Genomic DNA, 26,116 nt, shown 5'->3' on the forward strand with positions numbered 1-26,116 from the left:
TCTTTTAATGTTATGAAGACAAAAAATTTTTCTGTTGCATACTTGCTGGAACTGAGACCCAGGAGAGAGGTATTGTTTCCTGCAATTACATGGTTGCCAGGGAAACCATGTATAGAACTTAGCCTAAATGCAGGTTAAAAAATGAACAATCTCAAAAGTTGGTTTAAGAGTATTTTTGAAAAGTCTGGGCCAAGCATGACACAGAGTGACACTTGTAGAACTGTAAGAATTTCTTAGCTGTGGCAAGAAACGACAAAGGTTGCCTTTGTGCTATTTTCTGCTGTGAACCTTTTTAATGAGTGTTTTTCTAGAAGTAAAATTCTTCAGGTAATTTTTTATGCCCTCCAGGATTCCCCCGCCACAAACCCCCCACAAAAAACCAAAAACAATGTTTGCAGTCTAGAGAAACACATAAGTATGTACACACACACAGAAGTTTTAAAAACAATATTTAGTAATCTTACATGTCGGAAAAAGACTTACCTTTTCTCTTCTTTACTATTTTAAACAAAGGATACATGTGATTTACTTTAAAGAAAGGACTGAATGAGCATCAAAAATTGTAAGTGTATTACCATCTCTGAGTCAAAGTTATCCTTTCTATTAAATAGAGTTAAACAGAATCTCTACCTTGCATGGTTTTTCCAAAAATGAAACATATGTATGTTTATATATGCATGCGTGTACAAATGGTAGATGTTCAATAGATACTTAGAAAGTAGAAAATCCTAGAGATCATTAGTTTAACCTCTCATTTAACACAGAGAATTTCTCCTAAAGTATAACTGTTATCCAACTTCTGCTTAAACTCAAAAATATAACTGTTATCCAACTTCTGCTTAAACTCATCCAGGGACAAGGAGCTCACTACCTTACATGACAGCCCATATCTATCTAATAGACAGATAACTTCTTCGTTTATTAAGTTGGAATTTGTTTACTATAGCTTTTATCCCTCAGACCTGATTCTTGTGAGTCTACTCCCTCTTCCCCAAAGCATCACCTATGTCTTCCTGAGTTTAGAGAACCCCATTCCTACAACTAGCCTATGTGCTAATAAGAGGCAGCCCTGTGTGACCACAGGCAAGTTACTTCACATCTCTGACCTTCAGTTTCCAGTATCATTAAATAGGGTTAGTAATGATTTCCCTGTTTCCCTCTCAGGCTTCTGCTAAAGATTGAAAGTAAATGCCAGATGGGAAACTGCTTTGGAAACTGTAAAGTACTACACGTATTAACTACTGTTGCCATTTTGTTCCAATCATCTCCACTTAACCTTGCCTCTAGGGGAGCTGTTGGCCCTGCTAGGGGATGGGGTGGGGGTGGCTCTTTCCTTGGTTAAGCTCCGCTCTCCTTAGTCCCAGGCCTGAAGGCTGCTTTGCATCTTCTTGGTTCCCCTAGCTGCTTTCTCAGCAGGAGCCCTTGCCTCTCTCCCCAGGTGCCCTCCTTGATGTTGCTCACCCATTTAGTTAAATGCTGTTTTGACGAGGTAGCCTATTTTGGTAAGTGCCCCTGGGGAGCTGCAGAAAGGTTTAATTCTCTTTCTTTTCCCTAATGTTTATCTAATGGTAAAGGATTGAGAATAGGTTCCACATCCCTGGAGACTCTAGGCTGAATGATTCAATAATGTATGTGTCTAGGGGCTGGCTGAGAAACATAGCTTTCAGTAGAGAGGAGAGGATGGGTTGAGGACACCCAGTCATCATGCCAGGTAGGGGGTCACTCATCAGGAAAGGTTCCAGGGGCTTAGTAATGGACAGCATTAATGAACCAGAGCATACGGCGATCAGGACAGCAAGATGGGGGGACCACATGTCCTAGTATGTATATCTGTTGTTTCAATGCCATTATTAATGGTACCACCTTTCACTCTGAAAAGTGAATTTTGCAGGATAAATTATATGTTCTCCTTAGACATAGGTGAATGGAATGGGAATGCTTTTCTTGTAGTGTTCCCTATCCCAGTAAAGGGCATCACCACCCACCTGGTTCCTTAAGCCAGAAACTTTGGAGTCCTCTGAGACACTTTAGTCACCTGTATCCCCACAACCAGTCTCCAAAGAATCCTTCAGATTGTTCCTCTCTTCTCCACTCCCATGGCCACTGCCTTAGTTCTGAGTCTCAGTGTCTAAACTTTAATTTCATTCTGTTCTATTCAGTCCCTGGCTCCAAGTTTTTTGAGATCTCAACTCTGTCTTCTCTTATTTTAGCCACCTCTCCCTGTTCCCCTTAATGATCATACCTCTGGTATGCTAATCAAAATCACTGAGCCTTGCACCTTGTCTCTAAAAGCCAACCTTCCATTTCATAACTTCAATTGTTCATTCATTCATTTGTTCGACAAAGATGTTGAATAAACTAAGTTCTGAGAGTTCAAATGAGTCAATATTATGGATTAATTAATCAATTTTGGTTTACAGTCTGCTATGCAGTTATGAAGTCATGAAATTATACCAATTCCATTATACTTTGGATCCAAATTCATCTTCTACTCATATCCTAGAGTATTGCTTCTAAAAAGTAAGTTTTACTCTGTAATTGTTCTGCTTAAAACACTCCAATGTCTCTCCATTGGCTATGGATATGTTTCAGCATGGAGGAAGCCCCACTAGAATAACATCCTGCTTCCCCCAAACGGCCTCCCACAGCATCCCTTACCTTACTGGAGTCTCCTTAGGGGAGTAGGAGTAACTTATCCACTGATGACAGGGGGAGAACTAGCAGTAGAGGCTCAGCTTTTGCTCCCTCTCTCTCTGGAATCAGCCCATCTACAGAGAGCATACACTCAGTTCTGCTTCTCTGTGCTCTGCCCCACTGCTGCCTGTGACTGGGGGGTGGGGGGATAGCTTTCTAGGGTTATTTGTTGCCACCCACTTCAGCCATGTTTTCCAATGTAGCTTTTGCAAGTGGTTGTTTACCTGACTCCTGAGTCCATCTCAGCTGGTCTGATTTTGCATAGATAGTAGAAGAATAATTCATTGAGTTCCTCAAAGCCCACACCCAGGAGTAAAGTCACATTCTCTGGTCTTATAAAAAGCAGAAGAAATCTACCTCCTCTTTGGTAAAGTGAGAGCATTTGCCTTTCTGCAGTTGCTCAATATCTTTCCTCTCCTCAGGATGCTCTTTTGGGAAGTCACCCTCTATGAGGACAATCCACAGGCCTGGCTAACCTTCCCAGAGATCTTATCTGAGCCCAAAAAAGCCGTGGAAAGCCTGCTAGACGTGTGTTTGTGGTAAAAGTGCTGTCTGAGTGGCAGGCTCAAGGGGCCCTTACAGTTCCCTCGGCTGGAGAGAACTGCACTCTGGTGCCTGATTCTAATGCTGAAGCAGCTTTGAGCCCTCAAGGAAGGTTTAAGAACTTGCTGGTGTGGGAGAAGCCACCCCCAATCTGCTTATGACACTTTCTTGGCTACCGGGGTGAGAATGAATCATCCTACTCTTTTATTTGCAATTAATAGTGAAGAGGCATTTACAGTTTTTTTGCAAAGAATTTCTTCCTTTATTCATCTTATTATATTCTCAGAAAACCATGTTAAGGGCACACAATTACTCCTATTTTGTTGATGATGAAACTCAGTCTCAGCTTAAGTGACTTTTCCAAGGTTCCTCAGTAAGCTTAAGGAAAAGCTTGGGAAATCCGGTCCGAATTAGAATCATAAGGTAGTTGGGAATCTCCCTTAATGATGACCACAAGACCTAGGATCTTTTACATCTGGGTAAAGCTTTGTACTCTTGAAAACACAAAATACCACAATTGGAAGGGGTCTTACCAAGCATACAGTCCCACCTCCTTCCTTGACAGATGCAGTAAAGTGAGGCCCAGAGTGAGAATGTGATTTTCCTGAGGACTTGAAGTGAGGCTAGCAGAGCTAGGACCCGAATCTAAGCCTCCAATTCCCAGTCTATACTCTTCCTTAGGGCTGCCTACAGAAGGCATGAGTCCATTGTGCAGGTGAGAATATTAACCTCAGAGAGGTTCATCTTTTGCAAGGTGCCACAACTGAAAAATAGGAGAACTGAGATTATTAGCCTTGGAGTTTGGAGGATAAGATGATACTTGGCTGAAAAAGGGAGAATTAGCTTTAACAATTATTATTGTTATGATTATTTGTTATCACCTCCAGCTTCACTTCATGGCTCTGTAGCTATCATAAATTCAGGCCTTTAGTGATTCAGTTTAATTATTACTTAGTCAAACTTATAGATTTTTTTTCCTTTGTTGCTAGTGTTGTTATTTTGTGGTATGCCTTTTAAAAAAAAAGGTATTTACAGACCCACATTCTGATTATGGGTTTCAAGTATACACTATCTCTCCATAACATTCACTAACAGCTACCCCAGAGCCCAGCATCTGTTAAGTTGCCTGCAAACATCTGACATTTGCAAGTGGTTGTCCTTCTCTTTTTTTTTTTCTTTTGTCACCGATAAATCAGTTTTGAAGACTTTAATGGAAATTAAATAAACAAATAAAATCAGACTTTACCTCATTATTATCTAATTATATAGTTTACATTTTTAACAGTTAAATTGGGCTTGTCAGACTCAAAGAGCAGGCAACTGCTGAAAAAGTTTAACCACATGACTCTGGGGCCATAAACCAGGCAATCACCGCTGTGATCTTCCACAGTCCTCACTGCTTTGGGTTCTTAGTCTCCTGGTGACATTTCTTTTTTCTTTTTTTTAAACAGTACTACAGATTTATTGAGATACAGTTCACATATCATATGATTCACCCATTAAAGGGTGAATGAATGTTTTTTTAATTTACTCACAGAGTTATGCAGCCATCACCCAATTAGCTGTAGAACATTTTCATCAACTCCCCCACCCCAAACACCATGTCCACTAGCTATCACTCCAGCTTCTTCTTCCCCCAGTGGTTCTTCAGTTGTCACAAGTGAGAAGCAGAAATTATGGCTACGGTGTTGCTCCTTTGATTAGTTCTTCATTCAGATTTCAATCCCATGTTCCGGAGCTTTTGATTTCTTCCAGGAGGCTCAAAAGGCGTTGTGTTATGAGGAGCTCCAGTGCAAATGACTAAGAGTGATATTTTAGTACTCACAACCAAGAATTTGTCCAAATGGACACAATTATTTGTAAATAGAGTATTCAAAATTTTCCTTTTTTCCAGGAACCATTCCTGAACTGGAAGAGAGGTTTTAAAAATTCCCTGCCAAAATTCTGTATGCAAAACTATTTTCCCACGTCCCTCTGGCCCACCCTTGGCACCCCTTCCTGTCTCTTAGCCCTTTCATGGCCCCAGCTGCCGGGGCCTTGGTGACATCTCTTGACCCTTAGGCTTTCCGGAGCACTGGTGTGGGAGGCAAACACACCTGGGTTTTAACTGCAGTCCTGCCGCTTATCAGCGTGGTGCCTTTGGGTAAATAACCTAACTTCTGAGTCTCAATTTCCTCATCCCTAAAATTGGGACTATAATATCTGCCTACTAAGGTTACTGGAAGAATTAGAAATAATGCATTCAAAGTGCATGTCTCACAGTAGGCACTCAACAAGTATTAGTTCCCTTTTCGATTCATAAATGATTCATCAACATGTATCTGTCACTGACCAAAATGACTGCGTTGTATGCAAGTCAAAGCACTTATGCCCTACTGCCTATTTTTGATACATCACTCAATCATCCATTCAGCGAATACTAATGTCTATACGTGCCAGACCCTGTGTGATGCTGGGAACTGATTATCCAGTGGTGAGAAAACAAACATGGTCTCTACCATGATCAAGTTATAGCCTGTCAAGAGACAGAGCTTAATTAAGTAAACAGCAGATAAAATAAGTAATTATAAATTATAATAAGTTCTGTAAAAGGGAAAAAACTGGGTTCTATTAGAGAACAGGATGATCTGATTTAAAATGGGTGGTTGGGGATGGCTTCTCTGAGGAGGTGACATTTAAGCTTTGAATGAAAAAAAGAAGAAGTCGGGAGTAATCCAAGTAGGGCACTCGGCAGCTGTGAAGGCCTGAGGTGAGAATGAGATTAGGGTGCCATTCAAAGCTAGCCTCTGGCTAGCCCCACAGTCTTCTACCATTACAAGTTAAAATGGTCATTTGTATATGTACATAACCTTGCATGGACTCTTTTCTCTGAAGCCCTTCTCCCATTTCTCCATCTGGAATGCCAAACTCCAAATGTCACATTCAAAGACTCCGTAATCTCCCCAAAGCAGATCTAATCCCTCTCTCCTCCACTGTTCCCCAAATCTGTGTTTAACTTTATACTAATATTTGTTAATAAGTATGTAATGGCTATTATTGTTACCCTGTGTCATGCACTGTGTTAAATATTTTACCTAATTATCACATTTAATCCCTATGGCAGCCTTACGAAATAGGTACTGTTACTATCATCCCCATTTTACAGAAAAAGAAACTGAAGGCGTAGTCACTTACCCTGACTGTCAGAGGCCAAGTCTGGATTTGAGCTCCAGGCCTTTTGCCTCCAGAGCCCGAACTCTTAAGCCCCTCTGCTATGCTACAGTGACATCCCTCTACATCTTCCCCTCACCAGACCCTGAGATTCCTGAGGGTGGTGTTTTGTGTGATTCATCAATATTCTTAGCACATAGAACAAGCCCTGGCACAAGGGAGTTAACTCTTTGCTAAAAGAATGTCTTGGCAATTACAGATCCTGACTGATAAAGACAAAATCACGTAACACATAAATAGGTCTGTCCCTTCAGCCTTCAGGTGCAGCCTGTACTGTGGACTCTGATGATCTGATTTGTGCATTGATTGACAGCCTGGGTCCCTCTCCTTTGGTCCCGTTAATGGCATTAGCATCTAGTCAATAATGCTCAGCATTTCATTTTACCACTTTAATTAACAAATTCAATTTGTTCAAACCACTGTGAAAACAAATTAAAAGCTCAAGAATGGGGCCTCCAGGATGGGGAAGGAAGGCAGGGGCTCCACACAGATTAGGCTGCTTGTTGATATGATCTTTGGAGATTATGGGGAGCCGAACACTGTCTGCCCTTCAACTATCTTCCTATCCCTGACCCAACAGAATGCCTCAGTGATGTAGCCAAGATTGGGCAAACCAGCTTCTGTACCCTTTGGGCTTGTCCCTTCCCTCTTCGCAGAGACAAGAAGATGCCCTACTCTGCCTTCAAGTCAGCTCTCATTCTTCAAAGGGGCAACTCTGCTTTGAATTTGAATTCAACAACAACGACATTAATAAAAATTCCCCTGACCAGCAGTCCTCAACCAGAGAGAATTTTTAACCCCTAGGGGATATTTGACAGTATCTGGAGAAACTTCTAGTTGTCACAACTAGGGAGAAGGTGCTACAGACATCTAGTAGAGGCCACGATACTATTAAACCTACAATGCACAGGACAGCTCCCCTCACCAAATATTTTCTGGCCTAAAATGTCAATAGCACTGAGGTTGGGAAACCCTGTCCTAGTGTCTCTACAGTTTTCTAAGCAGGTTCCTTGATAATTGCAATGTCTCTGTGAGGTAAGCAGGACAGGGATTGCTGACCCCCATTTAAGAGAGGAGGAAATTGACAATCAGAGTTCAAGTAATGTGCTCAAAGTGTACAGTTAGTAAGTGGTAGTGAATAGTCCAGAGAAAGATCCTTTTTCTACCTCTAGTTGAGTTAATAGAATGGAAAGCACCTTTTGGAGCCTCCAAGTAGCTTTTAGGGGAATGAGAGTTGGTTACATCTATTAAGTGCCTCTTAGGGGACAGGCACTGGGCAGAGTACTGACTATGTAATAGGCAGCTAGACTTGGTGGAACCGGACCTGGGAGAAGGTGCTTATGATGAGTGAGTCTGGGAAAATTGCCCCTGTCCTCCACCCCCAAGAGTTACACCTAATGGCTGCATAGCAGCTACACATTTTTGTAGAAGGCAGCCACTCAAAAAGTCACCTGGCTCTTAACCACTGGTTATTCCAGGTCTCAGATTCAATTGTCCTTTCCAGCTTAGAAAGCAAGCAGGGGTAAGTGCAGACAGAGCTACACAGAACTTTTGAGGTAGGCAAAAATAAAACCCAAACTTGAGCCCTTTTCAGGAGTTCTGACAAGTACACAGACATATCTGATAAACTGAGACAGGTATATATATATATATATGTGGGGGGAAGGAGATAGGCAGAGAAAGGGGAGAAAAAAGGAGAGAGGCCGATGAAGTTACTGCAGAGGATCAATAGAAGGCCTCAAAGAGAATTTATCCAAAAGAAAGGAAGAGTCTAGAAGGAAGAAGCAGTCACAGACCCTGAACATCAGAGGGCAGTGATGGTTCCTAGTATAACCAATATCAGATACTCTGGCAGCCTGACTAGATGACCTAGATTAATAGCTTTGTGAGTGAATCAAAAGAGGTAGATCACTAAATTCAGTAACACTTTGGAGCCCAAGGTATTTGCTCTGGGATACCCCTGAAATGAACATAACAAAGAGAGCACTTCATGGGAGTATTGTTCTGTGAGGAGTTAATTTCTGGCATTGGGCTACAGGATTGGCCTTTCATTTCAACAGGTCATAGATTTCCAGCTCTGAAGATAAAGGCAATGATAAACATAGTATTCAAAGGAATAAAGTGCCAGCCTAGAAGCAAGCAGCTCCTAGTTAGACTGAGACCTAAAACCATGAAATCCCAGTTCGGCTTGTATGGTGACAAATGATAACCAGGAGCAGTGTACAAACACTTGTAAGACTCATTGGAGATCCCAGAAACTATCTGAGTTAGAGGAACACTGTACAACACTGGATTTCCTACTAAAACAGGCAGGGGCCCTGGGCTACAGAAATGCAGCTAATAACGTTCATGGGACCTCAGTGGTATTAACAGGATGCTGAAACTCACGCCATTGGATTTGTTCACGTTTTCTCATTTAATCCTCATAACAATAAACAAAGTGGTTTTATCCTTGCCCAAAGTCATACACCTCAGAGATGGCAGAATGGGGATGTGAAGTGGGATCCTTCTGATTCTAAACAGCAAGCTGTATCTAGCCTACAATATCAGGGCCCTTAGGAGGAGAAGGGGGGAGTAGGCAGAAGGGCCTATGTCTCTGGGTCTGCTTCATCCCACTGTCCACTAAGCAATTATAGATATTCACCCAGAGAAACCTGACATTTGCCACTATAAATTCCAAGGGTGATATATTCCCTGCTTTGCCCAGGGAGAAGCAGGTCTTTGTAGCAGGGAAAGAGATACTGAGGAGATGCCTTGGCCTATTGAAGGGCTCATTGCAGAAACATTCCCATTGCTTCAGCAGTCTTAGAACCAGATACCAAATTAGTCGTGGTAGGGGACTCTGGCGTGGTGGAAGAACAAGGCTTTAGAGAGAGATTGGTCTGGGTTTGAGTTCTGGATTCACAGCTCAGGGCTGAGTGACCCTGGGCACATGACTTAGTCTCTCGAATCCTCATGTTCCTCATCAATTAAATGGCGTAGCAATAAAACTGTTAAAAGACTGTTGTGAGGATTAAATGAGATAATTTGGGTAAAGAACTTAGAACAGTGTTTGGCATATTCGTAGACGTTCAACAAATGTCAGCTCCACTCCCCACATTCCTAAATGTTTCTCTTATACTGGAAGTTGTGTCCCAATTCAATGTTGTATTCCCAGAATTTAGAACAAAACTCAAGACGTGGTCAATAAGTAAAAGTTTGATGGGTAGATAGAAGGTAGAAGAATGGTGGGAAAAAAAGTAGGGGTTATATTCAACTTAGATTAGAATTCCAGCTCCATAATTTTCTAACTGTTGTGAAACCTTGAACAAATTACCTAACCTCTTTCAGCCTCAATTTCCAAATGGGTAAAATGGGGAGAATATTAACTAACTGGCCAGGCTTTTGTAAGGATGGAAGATTACATATATAAAGAACTTACGTACCACATACCTGGCAAGTAGATGGTATTAGATATGCATATTCCTATTAGATATCTGGATTTTATCTGGCTCTTATAATGCTTTCATTTTAAACCAATTACTAAGCACCACTACTTCCTCTTTATCTGAGTTATTTCCTCTACTTATGGAAAAATATGCAGGAATAAGGAAGCCAATCTCATTGTGTTTCATGGAATTTTAAGAGCACCACCTTTACTCTTGTACAGTCAACGAACCCATATAGAGAATCTCCTGTATGCAAAAAACTGGGTTAGATGTTGGGGAATCAGTGGCAAGAAAGACTGAGGAGTCCCTGCTCTCACAGAGCTTACAGCCTAGTGTGTGTGTGTGTTTGCATGGCAGGGAGGGCGGCAAACAATAAACAAACAAAAAAATCATAGACTGATAAACCAATGTCTTGCTCTACGACAGGTGCAGGTGGCTTCAGTTATCTCTACTTTTGCTCCCCAGAATGAAGTTAACAAGATTATGTCAAAGAGACACTCTGAGCTACTCAGAGAAAGGTGATGAGCACATACCTCTCAGGACGGAAGTGGCTATTTAAAGGTATTTCGGTTCCATCAAGAAGCAATTTGATTCTCCCCACAACCCCACATACACTCCGACTGAGGCATGCTCCAAGATTCAGTAACATTTGCTCACATATACTCTGCTCCTGGCATTGTGACATGTGCCAGAGCTACATGAATAAGACATGCCCTAGAGCAGCTCTCAGGAAACAAACAGCACCGTGTGATTATAGTTGAAATGAAGGGGAGCACAAAGGTTTACAGGAGCCTGAGTTGCCTCTGTGTGTGTGTGTGTGTGTGTGTGTGTGTGTGTGTGTGTTTAACCCTGGTGGAGGTCGGGCTGAGGGTCAGAGAAGGCTTCTTGGATTCATAAAGCTATTCAGAGGCACAGACCAATGGAACAACAATATTTCAGGGTAAGAAGGGTTAGGTGGCATCAGGCCTAGTCTCCTACCCAGAATGGGAAGCAATATTCAATAGTTCCTGCCTGCACAATCCAATATGCCAGATCCTGTGATAGTCACTGAGGATACAAAGGCAAATAAAGCACTAGCCTGCCTTAGTGAGCTCATAGCGTGCCATGTGGAGGCAGTCAAGGTAACAGTATAATAAATGCCAGAATGAAGGGAAGCTCAGAGGGGAGATGAGATGGCCAGCTGAGAACATAGAGGAGAGAGGGGCAGCTAAGTTGGTCAGCTAGGGTGAGGTCACAGAAGTCTTCACCAGGGAGGTGATGCTTAAGTTAAAATCTGAAAGCTGAGCAGAGATTTTCCTTTCTCCTATCCACCCATCCATCCATCCATCCATCCATCATCAATTGATTAACTCATATACTACTTGAAGACTCATTATAGCTAGGCATAAGCAGGGCAAGGTCTAAGTAAAATTGTGGTTTTCAGAATTTACCTCAGCCTCATAGGCTGTCAGAGGAAGAATTCTTATAAATGATATAGTTAAACCCCAACAATTTTACAGATGTGGAAACCGAGGCTCAAAGGAGAGGTGAAAGCATTTATCTCCATTCACTCTGGTAGCAACTGACAGAGCCAGATTTAGAACCCCAAGTGTACCCAGACCCCAGGTCTCATCCTGTTATAACATGCTGCCCCTTTCTCAGTCTGCCTTTTTTTGCAAGCTCCTCTATTCCCTGGCCCCAGGGGCTCTAATACTCTCTTGTACTTCCCCTTTCTGGTTAGTCAAACATGTTCCTGAGCAAAGTTCAGAAACTGATTCATACCAAGATAAACAACTCAAACTTTTCACATATGGAGAAAGAAGGGCAAGAGGAAAAAAAGCCCCACATTACAAAAATTCATTATACAAGTCACTTGATTTCTTTCTACTAAAATCTAACTCTTCATCAAGGAGTTTGTGGAACAGGGAGTAACTCTGAGTTAGGAGGACCTTAAAATCTGATCCCAGCTATGTGGCTGGTCCAGGAAACACTTCTTTCTATGAGCAAGGGAAACGGCCACAGAGAAATGTGCTGGGTTCTGCCCTCGTATGGTTTCTAACAGGTGGCATCATCATTTCTTGCCCTACGGCATAAAGTATCCACAGATGTCCAGGACTAAACTAGGCACATCAAGTGCACAGCCCTCCAATCTCAGCTGGAGGCACCCCAAATGCCCAAATGGTGGCAATCATGGAGACTGTGTGATTATTGCATGAGGATGATCCTCTTTATTCCATCCTTTTCTGCCCAGAGAGTGGAGAGGCACAGCAGACCACCTGTGGTGCTGCCACACTATTCAGGCTCCACCTGAAAAGCCCTTTGGAGCTCACAGGAGAGTTAGAACTTGGTAATAACATTGGGACCAAACCTTGGGTTTTAGTAATAATAATCAGGGATCCAGGATCCCATCTATGCACATATCTTATTCGCCTCACAATGACCTTGGAACACAGGGATTGTTATCTCCATTTTATAGGAGAAAAACTGAGGCCCAGAGAGGTTTTATGATACAGTTGGGAAGTAACAGGGCCAGGATCTGAACCTAACTCTATCCCACACTGAGACCTTAGGCCCATACTGCACCCCAGGACACACTCTACCTCAAGTATTTTTTTTTTTAATTGAAGTATAGTTGACTTACAATACTGTGCTAGTTTCAGGTGTACAGCAAAGTGATTCAGTTATATATATATATATATATTTTTCAGATTATTTTCCATTATAGGTTATTACAAGACATTGAATATAATTCCCTGTGTTATATAGTAAAGCCTTGTTGCTTATCTATTTTATGTATAGTTGTTTGTATCTGTTAATCCCATACTCCTAATTTATCCCTCCTCCCTTCCCTTTCCCCCCTTTGATAACCATAACTTTGTTTTCTATGTCTGCGAGTTTCTGTTTTGTATATAGATTCATTTGTATTATTTTTTAGATTCCCCTTATACATGATATTATATAATATTTGTCTTTCTGTCTGACTTTTAAGTATAATATTCTCGAGGTTCATCCATATTGCCGAGGTTCATCCAATCCTTGTGGAAACATTTCATTCTTTTTTATGGCTGAGTAAGATTCTATTGTGTATGTGTGTATATATATATATATATATATATATATATATACCACATCTTCTTAAGTCAATCATCTGTTGATGGACACTTGGGTTGTTTCTATGTCTTGGCTATTGTAAATCGTGCTGCTATGAACACTGGGGTGCATGCATCTTTTCTAATTCGAGTTTTCATCTTTTCCAGATATATACCCAGGAGTGGGACTGCTGGATCATATGGCAGCTCTATTTTTAGGTTTTTTGGGGTTTTTTAAATATTTATTTATTTATTTATTTGGCTGCTCCGGGTCTTAGCTGCGGCACGGGGGATCTTCATTGCGGCATGTGGGATATTTTAGTTGCGGCATGCAGGTTCTAGTTCCCTGACCAGCGACTGAACCCGAGCCCCCTGCATTGACAGCATGGAATCTTAACCACTGGACTACCAGGGAAGTCCCTATTTTTAGTTTTTTTAAGGAACCTCCATACTGGTTTCCATACTGGCTGCACCAATTTACATTCCCACCAACAGTGTAGAAGGGTTCTCTTTTCTCCACACCCTCTCCAGCATTTAATGTTTGTAGATTTTTTGATGACGGCCATTCTAACCAGTGTGAGGCGATACCTCATTGTGGTTTTGATTTGCATTTCTGTAATAATTAGCGATGTTGCGTTGCAGCTCAAGCATTCTTATGCACACCCATTTCCCGGTGCATTTGCCCAAACACCTGTGGTGGACATGCAAACTCCTTCATTAGACCTTAAGCAGGCTATGGAACTGCTACAGGCCTTAGGTTCACATACACAGATGAGAATATTACTTACTTCATAGGTTGTTGGCATTAAGTGAAAATGAGATACTGTATGAGAGAGCTTAGCCAGGTTCAGGTACCTGGTAAATACTCAGCTAAGGGGCAAAAAACAAAACAAAACAAAAAAACCCAACAACTTTCTTTTTCCAAATCTGATTCAACTGTATATTGTCAAGAGGCAACGTAAAGAGTCAGTAGAGCAGAACACCGAGACTAAGGGCTCTGGATCCGGTCTGCCTGGTTCAAATCCTTTCTCTACCACTAATTAGCTATATGATCTTGGGAAGTCACTTAACCTCTGTGTGCCTTAGTTTCCTCATCTGGAAAATGGAGTTTGAGAGAACTATATGAGTTGAAACACATGTAGTTCTTAAAATAGTGCCTGGCAAACAGTAAGGGCTCAATAAATGTTAGCTAATTCTTATCATCACCCTGAATGTGTGAGAAGATATCCTTCCTCTGAACCTTTCTTCATGCTCTTCTATCCAGCATGTTCTTCCCTACTGAATTTGAGCCCTGCACATTTAGCTCAAGATCCCCCTCTCCCATTAGCCTTTCTCATTCTTCCATGTCTCAGAAGTCATCTTACTCTGTCATTAAAATTGTCTGCTTTAGGCATGTATGCTCACTTATCCCACAGGCACTGACCACACTGTGAAGAGAACACTTTGTGCTCCTGAACTCTGAATCCCTAGCCTAGGCCTAGGGCCCGACCCACAGGAGACATTCAGTAAACATTTGTTGTATGAATGTATAATTGGATAAATATATCTTTTTTTGATTGCCTGTGCACACCAATTATAGGAGATGTTTACATTACTTAGTGATAGTTTTATCAACAGGTCAGGATGTGGGAGAAACATCAATGGACTAAGATGAAGATGACTGGTGTTTTGATTTTGGCTTTGCCACCTATCAGGTACCAGACCTTGAGTGATTGATTGGTTTTGGTTCTCTGTGCCTGAGTTTTCTTCATTGGTAAAATGAGGAGTCTGAACAAGATAAAGTCCGAGAGCCCTTCTACCTATAAGCTTTGTATCAGTAGTCAAAAAGCTGCCCACACCGTGCTGGTTTCCTTCCATAAGCACTTGGTGTCAGGCTCTGTGCCAGGCACTGCGGACACAGAGATAAATGACACCCAGTCTCTGTCCAAAAGGACTTACAGTTGAGTGGAGAACACAGTCTTACAAACTGATGGTTACGTGGGAAGGAGAGGAGCAGAGGGAAGTACAGAGGAGGGACTTGATTGCCCCAGGGCAGGAGAATTTGGGGAGGGCGACCTGGAGGAGGTAAGAGTAAAGTCAGCTCTGTGGAGAAACTGCCCATGTGAGAACAAAAAGGAGGAGGGGACAGGCCAACGCTGGGTCTCAAGTGCACACTTGAGCCTTCTATACCTCCTAAACCTCCTCAACTGAGACTCACCTCTCCCCAGGAACAATTTCCCTCTGGCCTACTTTTTGACCCCTCTATCATACCATGCTCCTTCCCCTCTTCCTGGAACATGCTTCTGTCTTCTCCATCAGCACATTCTCTGCCTACTTCTCTCCTTCTTGTGTCCCCATCCTTTTAACTCTTCGTCATTCTTCAGAGATCAGCTCAAATCACTTCCTCAGAAAAGCCTTTCCTGACGTTCCAGGTTAGTTCAGGTCTCCCCACTGTATATTTTCTTAGTACCCTGTGTTTCTCCTTCATCACATCGTTAAATAGTTAACTGTGTGCTTAGTGGCTTAATGTTTGTCTATTCTACTAAAATAAAGCTCAACAAGGGGCAGGGACTCCTTCTTACTCAAATGTTTTATCTCTGGCACTGTACTTATACAGTAGGGTCTCAATAACATATTGAGTATATTGACCCTACTTATAGTAGGGTCTCAATAAATATTTGTAGAATGAATGAATGGAGGGACAAAGATGGGGTAGAGAATGGGGGCAGGGCAGCACTCATCTTTCTCTTTAATCCCACTTTCAAGCTATTTATTCCTCTGTAATTAACATTAAAATACACAATGCCTCTGAGGCTAAGGCTTTTCAGCTTTTCCATTCTTTCCCATTCTTCTGCTCTAAACTCAACTGAACCCTTAGAGCTTTAAGTGCTCAAAACAGGTTTGTATAAAGAAAGAATAAATGAATGCTGCCCGAAGCTTCTCACTGCATTAACCCACCAAAATCTTTCCCACTCTTCAAAGTGCAGCACACTCGCAAATTGCCTCTAATCCACAGCCCAGTCCCTCAATGTAATTGATTTCAGATGAGGGGTGATAAGAAAAAATTCTGATTGAGCAATGTCGTGCTAAAGTATGAATGACTGATGGCCCTTTAAACCCTTCCTCCCGCCCTCTCTTTTTCCCTTCTTTCCTTCCTTCCTTCTGTTCTTTCCTCCTTCTCCTCCCCCTCCTCCTCCTTCTTCTTAATTTTAATTTTAAAAAAGGAGACCTGCTAAATCCAGGTGAACAGAGTACTAGAAATACACTGAAGTGAAAATAGAAAATATCTTTCTTAGAATCATCCCACAAAAGCAAGATGATTTTTCACAAAGGTTGGAATACAGGTCCTTAGAGAATATTTGGATCATTTCTTTTGACTTACAAACATAGAAAGAGAAGCCTAGAGAGGGCAAAAGACATGCTTAAGGCACAGAGCAAAGCAGTGTCAAAGATGGGACTGGAACGCCCTGCACTGATCTAGCGCATTGCCCTTTATACGGTTGCCTTGTGCTTTGTCAGCAGTCTGTAAATCAAGCCCTCCTGCCCTCCCTTTGCTCTTGCTTCCTGGGCCTTCTCTGCTAGCCCTGCCTTTCTTTTCCTGAGTCTCAGTGACAGCCTGCCTGCCTCAGCTGCCCTTGCTGAGCACTGCCACCCCGTAGATAGCTTTGCCGCCTTTCACTGATTCATCCACTTGCCGTCTGCTTTCAGATTTCTCCCGAAAATCCCAGTGCTTCTACGGTTCCCTGAATTCTGTCACGCCCTCCTCCCCTGCTGATGGACCCAATAAACAGCTACTCTAACTTAGCCTTCATCCATCTCCAAGCCACCATTTTCTGAAGTTTACATCGTCTATTTTTCACTCTCTTTCATTTTCTGATTCACCAATTTCAGAGAATTAAATGTGTCTGAAAGAGCAGTGGTGAAGCAATGATGACTTTTCTAAGGAATTGTAATGACAGTATTCACTCCTTTACTCATGTAGCTTTTGGTTCAATGAGAATTCCTTGATACTCAGTATGTGTTGGCAAGGAAAGATAGCTAAAGAAATAGAAGGCACTGTTGCATACTGGTCATTGAAATAAGAGATACATGCATAAAAGACTAAAAGAAAATATATATATATATATATATATATATATGTATAAAATAGTAACATATATTGAGCACTCACTCTGTTACAGGATGCGCAAGTGAATGTTTCATTTGAGGCACCAGGAAACGAGGAATGCTTGTTTGGAATACCCAAAGAAATGTCAGAGTTTGTACAGAATTTCCAAGTATGTGTCTAGAAACCGATTACAAAACTCTTGAAACACCTTGCTCACTTCAAGGATACAAAGGAAAAGAGGGTTAGAAATTAAAAAGAGTGGGTTTCGTGAGGGGGATTTTTGATGCCTGGGGTCCCACAGGCCATGCCTCCAGAGGAGGGATTAGGGTGTATTTCTCCCCTCTCTACATGGGGAGAGGAGGGTACAGTGGGCTGGATTCTGGATTCTTGATGCTTTCCTGAGAAATCTGGTGAACAAGAGACTATGGAAAAAGTAAAGAAGCAGCTGCACTGAGATTGGCCTATGATCCTAGTGCTTGCCCAGGCAAAAGATTCTGAGCAGACGTGGGGCCCATGGTGGATAGAATCAGTTTGATGCCATATCGACTCCTGTGCAATCCATGTACACAATCAGAAAAGCAGGAAATACGAGGGTAGTGACAGCAGGAGAAGCAGGATGTATTCCCCAAGTTATGGTTGCATTCAACCAGAGGTGCCTCCAAAGAACCTGTGAACGCACTGACCTGACAGGGAGTCAGCTGCAAACATCTATCAGGCCCAGAGAGCCTGAAGCCAGCTTAGGAGAGTGCCAGGCAAGCGGGGTCCTTCCGTTCCCTTCACTCCCCTTCTCCTCTCCCACTTCAGCCTCGGTTGGGGGTGGAGGTATGAATGAAGAAGACATTAAATCAAGTTCAGAGTTTTGATTATTGTCTGGGATTGGACATTTTTAATTACTGGATCGAGGCCGTGTTTGTTAATTCAAGTGATTGAAAGACTTTCTATTACCTAAAAGGGGAATGTTCATCCAGGGCAGGGGAAGGACTACCCCTCCGAATAGGTTTGAAGTATTGATAGGAGACAAAAATAAAGCTGCTTTTATGAACACACTCTGAATCCTGCATATTATATCAACATATTATTGGTTATACATGTAACCCTGACAAAACCCCTGCAGATAAGTAATATTACTGTCCCCATTTTAATAAATGTAGAACCTGAAACACAGGGAGATTAAGTAACTTGGCCAAAGTCACCCTCTGGTCAAATGGAAGTATTTTCAAGCACTGTAAACTTCCTATGGGTGGAGCTATATTTGATCCCTTGCTGTATCCTCAAAGCTCTGCACAGTGCTAAGGGCTCAGCAGTACAACTAATATTGTTTGAAGGTCTGATTTCAGAATGCTGTACTGGAAATAAGTGCATGAGAGAAGTTTTAGACCTTCAAGAGCAGCTGAGACAAATGAGATGAATGAGGATCCCTCAGGACCCACCTGAGAGCTTCCCAACTCCCTTTCGTTGGTCACCTGGCCAGGCCATAACCAGCCTTGCCCATGTGGTCTGTCCTTTGGACACAATTTTACAATTGTCCCATCTTGTTGCTGCTTTATGTTACTCTTGTGCTGAGGGTCCTTCCCCCTCTCCTCTGCCTTTCCTCGGCCTACATGCTCCCACCCCGCCCTGCCTTTATTTTCAGCAGGAAACATCAATAAAATTTAATCAGAAATGTTGGTTTAGCTGGATAGGAATGAGGAGGTCAGAGACAGCAGCTACTCCTCTGTGATTAGCTGGGTAAAGGTCGTGAGGGAGCACTGTCATGGCTGGAAACCCAGCAATTGGGGCAGACAGATGGGAGCCCCTTGCTCCCTGAACCCCAGGGGAGGGGCTAGGACTGTGGACCAGACTGGCTGGGGTGGCTTCCTGGGGAGGCCTGGCCAGTGTCTTCTGTGGCTCTGTAGCCTGGGGGATGGGGAGTGGGCATGGTCCTCCCTGGATCTTCATTATGTCCTGATACTTGTAGCCATAACATAACATTGTTCAACAACCTTTCCTCAGGACCCTCAAAATTTCAGATAGAAATATCTAAACAAGGTCACATCATGTAAGATTTGGAGACATTTTAGATTATCTGGCCCAAACCACTCATTTTAGAGATTTAAAAAACCTTAGGTCCAGAGAGGAGAAGTAACTAGACCAAGGTAACACAGAGCTCAGTTTCACATCTGATACTAGATTTAGCTCTCTTATCTTTCACTCTAGTTTTTTTGAGAAATGACTGGTCAGAATGTACTGGCAAGGTCAGCAAAAGCATCAGGAGTTAGGACTGCTGTGTGCTGCGGTCAGTGTCTTCTCAGAAGAGCTTCTCCGGTAAGATTCTTAGGGTTCTGTGCAAAAGCAGCTATACTAACCCTATGTGAAGAGAGTTGAAGGGGAAGCTACTGCATTTCCTTACTCAAAGCCACTTATGGAAAAGACATGGTAAGCCAGCTTATCTTAACTGTGGTTAGTATTTTTGACCAGAATTGTTGAACAAGTAGGAAAAGCTAATGTGAAGTTGAGGACAAACACTTTATTGCACTAATCCTTATGATGGCATTATAAGGGAAGAATTATAACCTTTACTTTAAAGATGAGAAAACAAGAGCTCAGAGAAACTACATAATTTGCCCAAAGTCATAAAACTAATAAATGGGGGAATCTAGGCTTGAAACTAGGTTTTGTCTAATTCCAAAGCCCAGTTCTTTCTACTGTATAGCTTGAAAATTTATTCCAAAAGTCATTACTAAAGATAAATTTATTCAATGAAAATTTAAAAAGCAACAATAGTATCACTGGAATAAGTGCACAACCTCTCCAGGACACTACTTTGAGTGAGCAGCACTTGTGCTTATCCAGTTGTTTGCTCATTTGTTCATTCATTCATTCATCCATTCAGCAAATATTTATTGAGCATCTACTAACTGTTAGCCACTGTTCTAGGCACTGAGAATACATGCTCGGGCAAAAATGGCTTTGCCTTCATGGAGCTTACATTCTGGTAGGAAGTGGAGGAAGATCAAGTGACTAAGAAAATGAGCAAGATATTATCAGATAGGACTTCCCTGGTGGTGCAGTGGTTAAGAATCCGCCTGCCAATGCAGGGGACACGGGTTCAAGGCCTGGTCCAGGAAGATCCCACATGCCCATGGAGCAACTAAGCCCGTGCACCACAACTACTGAGCCCATGTGCCACAACTACTGAAGCCCGAGCACCTAGAGCCCATGCTCCGCAACAAGAGAAGCCACTGCAATGAGAAGCCTGTGCACCGCAACGAAGAGTAGTCCCCACTTGCCGCAACTAGAGAAAGCCCGCGCGCAGCAACAAAGACCCAATGCAGCCAAAAATAATAAATAATTAAATAAATTTATTAAAAAAAAGATATTTTCAGATAATATCAGATATGAAGGAAATAAAGAAGAGTGATATGATAGGAAGTGGGAGGGGCAGGGAGGAGCTAATTAAATAGGGTGGTCTGCAAAATCTCGGAGGTTGGGGTCAGAGTTCAAGAGCAAGAGGATGAATAAAAGGAATGAATGTTCATGTTCTTGGAAAACACACAAGGCAGATGTAGAGAGGATGACAGCACTCTCCTCTCTGGTCCGTGAACTCTCTTTCACCTCCCCAATATCCTCCAGCTTCTGAGTAGAAGGAACACTGAAGCAGAAAGCTCCAAGCAGAGGAATGTGATGTAGAGGGAAGGCGATGGGCTTTGAAAGTGGATAGATCCCTGGCTGTGGAACCTTGGGTGAGTTCTTTAACCTCTGAGACTGTTTCTATGTGTGAAAATGGGGACAGTGACACCTTCCTTCTAGGATGTCTGGGGATCAACTGAGATAATGGATGGACATCAGTTCTTAGTTGCCGGCAGCAGAAACTGGATAGCTGATTAAGCATAAAGGGAACTTATTAAAGGAAACTTGGTAGCTCACAGAATGAACTGAAGGTTCAGAAAACCAGGTTTGAGGCTAAGCTCCATGCCTAAATCACTGCAGACCTAGTCTGATGAGAAAACCACAGCTGCTACCCCTACCACTAAGTACCAGATGCTACAGTTAACACCTCTTCTATGCTACCAGTTCAATTTGTTTACAACTACTATGCTGCCAGCACAAAGGACATTTCTGGGCCAGGAACTCAAAGTTGCCTCTCCTGCCTAGGCCTCACAGTTGCTCACCTCAGGATTGATTTATTGTGGGCGTGCTTTGGATTTTTAGAGCCTAGGTCACATACCTGTGCCCTAGCTGTGGGAGAAGTTAGGGAAGAGACTTTTCCAACTTCTACCATGAGGTGAAGGACTCATGAAGAAGAGTATTCAAAAGAGGTTGGGGAGCCGGCAAATACGGCAAATACCCACTGAGGATGGAAGATACCAGCATAGTGCCTGGAACCCAGCAGATGCTCAGTGAAAGTAAGTTTCTTTTCTCCTTCAGCTTCACAGACTTCCATCCATCTGATCCTAAGCTCTGAGGAGGTATTAATAATGCTGTATGGGTAGATGAAAAGGCCACCATATACTATTTAAGATGCCCAGAGAGGAATCGTAAATTTAGCCCCTGCTGTAGACACCTTCCAGAGAGACAGGCTGCTGAATGGGACTTGGCTCAGAGTAGGAACAACCTGCTTGGCATTTGCCTCAATACAGCCTAGCCCAGAGGTAGAGTGGCCTCATAAAATGAGGTGAGTTTAGAATTGAGCCTTAAATGAATTGCTGATCCATCACAAATGCCTTTGCGGGCAGAGGCATGGGAAGACAAAGGATCTTCAGTTGACAAATGATGAGTAATTCAATAATTGGACTTGGGTGCCCTGAGCAGTGTGCTTCCCTTTTTATCCAAAGCCAGCCCTGTAACTAGAAGGATGCCTCAGTTTCCTTATTTGTATTTCAATTCCCTTTCCCTTCCACCACTTCTCCTGTCTTTTGGGACTGGAGACCAGCCCTGAACTCCAGCATACATGAAAACACGTCAAGATCTTAGCAAAACTGCTCCCTATATCAGGTTCCTTTATCCCAGATAAGATCTTCCCAGAAATAAACGACATCCTAGATGGAAGCCAATTTGACCCATAATTTATGGGTGATATACTGTTTATAAGGCACTTTGCTGCACATTATCCAATTTGATTCCAATGGCATCTCTGTGAATTTTACGTTATTTCTTTAACATTTATTGAATAATATTGCATTTTTATTGTGTCAGGCACTGTGCAGAGACTCAGAGAGGGGGAAGTGACCTGCCTAAGGACATATAGCCACATTTGGTGTTTCTTCCATCTTGCCTTAAAGCTTGTCAAAATCAAATGAGATGCCCTGTGGAAAAGGGCCACATGAAAGCATGAGGTTATTATTAGTGTGGCTATGATATATGGCTCTTCTTTCTAAACCACTGCTCTAAAAGTCTGGGTGACATGACAGAGGCATGAATTTCCATGAGTATGATGTGAACGAGTGCTGTCTCTTAATGTCTCTCTGATCCGACAAACAGCCTTGTTTTTCTCTGACTACCAACCCTGGCCTCACCTCCCCTGCAAATCACATTACTCCCAGTGGCAGTTCTTGCCCTAGAGAAAAGTGCACCACAAATCTGGAAGGTAAAGGAATCTTAGAAGCTAAAAATAGCCATGACCTCAAGGGATCAGTGAGGATTACATCAGATAATGTAAATATATTATTCAGAAAGGGATATCTGCTATTATTACCTTCATTATAAAAGAGCTCAGAGTAGTTAAGTGGCACATATAAGGAAGGGCACACAGCTATTAAGGATAGAAATGAGGATTCGGAATCAGGCCTGTGTTTCCCTGTGCCACACTGCCTGCCTGGAGAGCCTTACCCACACTTCAAGCCTAATGATCTTCTTCCAAACTTCCCACATCTCCTCAGCAGAATGAATGTCCCTTCTATGGTTCTCCCCTTGTCCTGGTCCTTGACAGAAGAACATCTGAGTTAGGATGTATATCAAGCCCACTTGTATGTCTTTAACTGCAGTTATAATATTTTCACTCAGTGGTCACTCTGTAGGAGTAATGCTGCAGTTGGGTTTTGGACCCAAATCTTGCGCTTATACATCTGTTGACTTCATTCCCAGTGCAGTGGTGAAACAGATGGGCTGGTGAATGTGAAGGTCAGGGCCTGGCACCCAGCGAGGAGATTTCCCCTCTCTGCTCCCTTCCTTGTGTTAGCTCTTTGCCACAGGCTGGTAAGACAGCATGGTATGCTAGTTTGTTTAACTTGGCATAACTGAAAAAATGGGAAGCTGGGCAGTCCTAGATTTAAATTTTGGCTTTGCCTCTGGCTGTGTGGCTTGCAGAAAAAAATTTTAACCTCCCTAAATTTGATTCTTCATCAGTGAAATGGAAAGAATACTGTGAGAAATATGAGGTAACAAGTGTAAAGCATCCAGCAAACCATGTGGCAAATACGTGGTAGCTGGGAGTCATTAATCACTAACTATTATTATTACCTTGCCAGCCTGAGCCCTCACAGGTAGATGTCTGCCCTGACCCTGGCTCTTTAATTGGAGCTGACCTTCCTTTGTTTCCTGCGATAGGAAGCAAAACAGACCAGCCTCAAGCATTAGGCCCTGTGGTATCTGCCTAGATTGCCCTTCTCTTCACAAGCTGTTCCCTGTCTTCCTGTTGAGAGCCAGCTTCCCAGGATTCCCTAAAAAATCCACAACATTGCCAATGCTGGCAGAACTGCACTTTGAATTTAGGGTGGGGTGCACCCTACACTTGAATTTCTTGGCCATCAGTGGCATTTGTCCAGTACACAACAGTGCCAACTGTTCACTTCTATCTCAAGGTGATCCAACTCCCTTCCTTCAAAAGACAGAAACCATAAATCCTAATGTATTCAAAACTCCAATGCTAATAGCAACAGACAAAATTGCTTTGCTTCAGGTAACCACTATACTTTAAAAGTTACATTACAACCAGTTAATGGCTTTCAATCACAAGGACCATTTTATTATAGAATATTTAAAGGCACCCTCACATTTTTCTTCAAAATTGATTTTCCAATTAAAATAACTGCAGCTCCTTATGGAGAAAAAAATAAGAGAGCCTGGAGGAGGGGGGCTCAGAGGCTCAGAGGCCTCTGAAGTCAGGGAAAGTAGAAGTCAGGGAAAGGGAGGAAAGAGGTTTACAATCATTCTTAGGAATTTGATTGATCGACTGATTGATTCAATCAATCAACAAACATTTACTAACACGTTCTCAATTAACTCTGTTTAGGCCGCAGATGTACAAACAGTTAAGATACGGCACTTAGCCTCAAAGAACTCTTTGGACTAGTGTAGCAGGCAGATAGGCAAACAAACAATACGATCAGAGTGATAAGTTCAACAATAACACTATCCCCAAGGGGTCAAAGGGAGGACACTCACAATGTTATGCTTTAGATGGATGCTTTATAAATGAGGTGAATTTTCTTATTTAAACCTTTAAATATCTAATTTTACAGCATTTCAAAATCATCAAAAATTACAGAAACTAACATAATGAATGGCATACTACTCCATCAATTCCTAACATTTTGCCATATGCTTCATATTTTTTAAAGAAATAGAACGCTACAGATCTGAGTTAAAACCTTCATGTTTTAACCCAACCTCCTCCCTTCTGTAACAGAGGTAAACACTCCCCTGAAAATTTGTGTTTATCATTACCATGCTTTTACTTTTGCCGTTATTACATATGTGTGTACCTAAGAAGCAACACAGAACATTCTTTTGAATGCTTTCACACTGTATATATAATAAATGGTATCACATTGTCAACCTGCAGCATGCTTTTCTCCCTTACAGTATATTTTTAGAACTTAGCCATGTTGATAGTTGTAGCTCTAGTTTATGTATTTTTTTTTTAAACATCTTTATTGGAGTATAATTGCTTTACAATGGTGTGTTAGTTTCTGCTTTATTCACTTTACAAAGTGAATCAGTTATACATATACATATGTTCCCATATCTCTTCCCTCTTGCATCTCCCTCCCTCCCACCCTCCTTATCCCACCCCTCTAGGTGGTCACAAAGCACCGAGCTGATCTCCCTGTGCTATGCGGCTGCTTCCCACTAGCTAGCTATTTTACATTTGGTAGTGTATATATGCCCATGACACTCTCTCACCCTGTCACATCTCACCCCTCCCCCTCCCCATATCCTCAAGTCCATTCTCTAGTAGGTCTGTGTCTTTATTCCCGTCTTGCCACTAGGTTCTTCATGGCCTTTTTTTTTTTTTTTTTTTCCTTAGATTCCATATATATGTGTTAGCATACAGTATTTGTTTTTCTCTTTCTGACTTACTTCACTCTGTATGACAGACTCTAGCTCCATCCACCTCACTACAAATACCTCCGTTTCATTTCTTTTTATGGCTGAGTAACATTCCATTGTATATATGTGCCACATCCTCTTTATCCATTCATCCGATGATGGACACTTAGGTTGCTTCCATGTCCTGGCTATTGTAAATAGAGCTGCAATGAACATTTTGGTACATGACTCTTTTTGAATTATGGTTTTCTCAGGGTGTATGTCCAGTAGTGGGATTGCTGGGTCATATGGGAGTTCTATGTTTAGTTTTTTAAGGAACCTTCATACTGTGCTCCATAGTGGCTGTATCAATTTACATTCCCACCAACAGTGCAAGGGTGTTCCCTTTTCTCCACACCCTCTCCAGCATTTATTGTTTCTAGATTTTTTGATGATGGCCATTCTGACTGGTGTGAGATGATATCTCATTGTAGTTTTGATTTGCATTTCTCTAATGATTAATGATGTTGAGCATTCTTTTATGTGTCTGTTGGCAATCTGTATATCTTCTTTGGAGAAATGTCTACTTAGGTCTTCTGCCCATTTTTGGATTCGGTTGTTTCTTTTTTTGTTATTGATCTGCATGAGCTGCTTGTAAATCTTGGAGATTAATCCTTTGTCAGTTGCTTCATTTGCAAATATTTTCTCCCATTCTGAGGGTTGTCTTTTCATCTTGTTTATGGTTTCCTTTGCTGTGCAAAAGCTTTTAAGTTTCATTAGGTCCCATTTGTTTATTTTTGTTTTTATTTCAATTTCTCTAGGAGCTGGGTCAAAAAGGATCTTGCTGTGATTTATGT

At 42.1% G+C, this 26,116-nt stretch overlaps 1 protein-coding gene across 1 annotated transcript in view; it reads right to left on the reverse strand.

Annotated features, from left to right (window-relative positions):
• Nucleotides 1-26,116, reverse strand: part of AGBL4 (AGBL carboxypeptidase 4) — a 1,261,847-nt gene that overhangs the window by 423,927 nt on the left and 811,804 nt on the right. The window lies entirely within an intron of this gene.

This window comes from Eschrichtius robustus, chromosome 3 (genome assembly GCF_028021215.1).
Source record: "Eschrichtius robustus isolate mEscRob2 chromosome 3, mEscRob2.pri, whole genome shotgun sequence".
NCBI classification, from domain to species: domain Eukaryota; kingdom Metazoa; phylum Chordata; class Mammalia; order Artiodactyla; family Eschrichtiidae; genus Eschrichtius; species Eschrichtius robustus.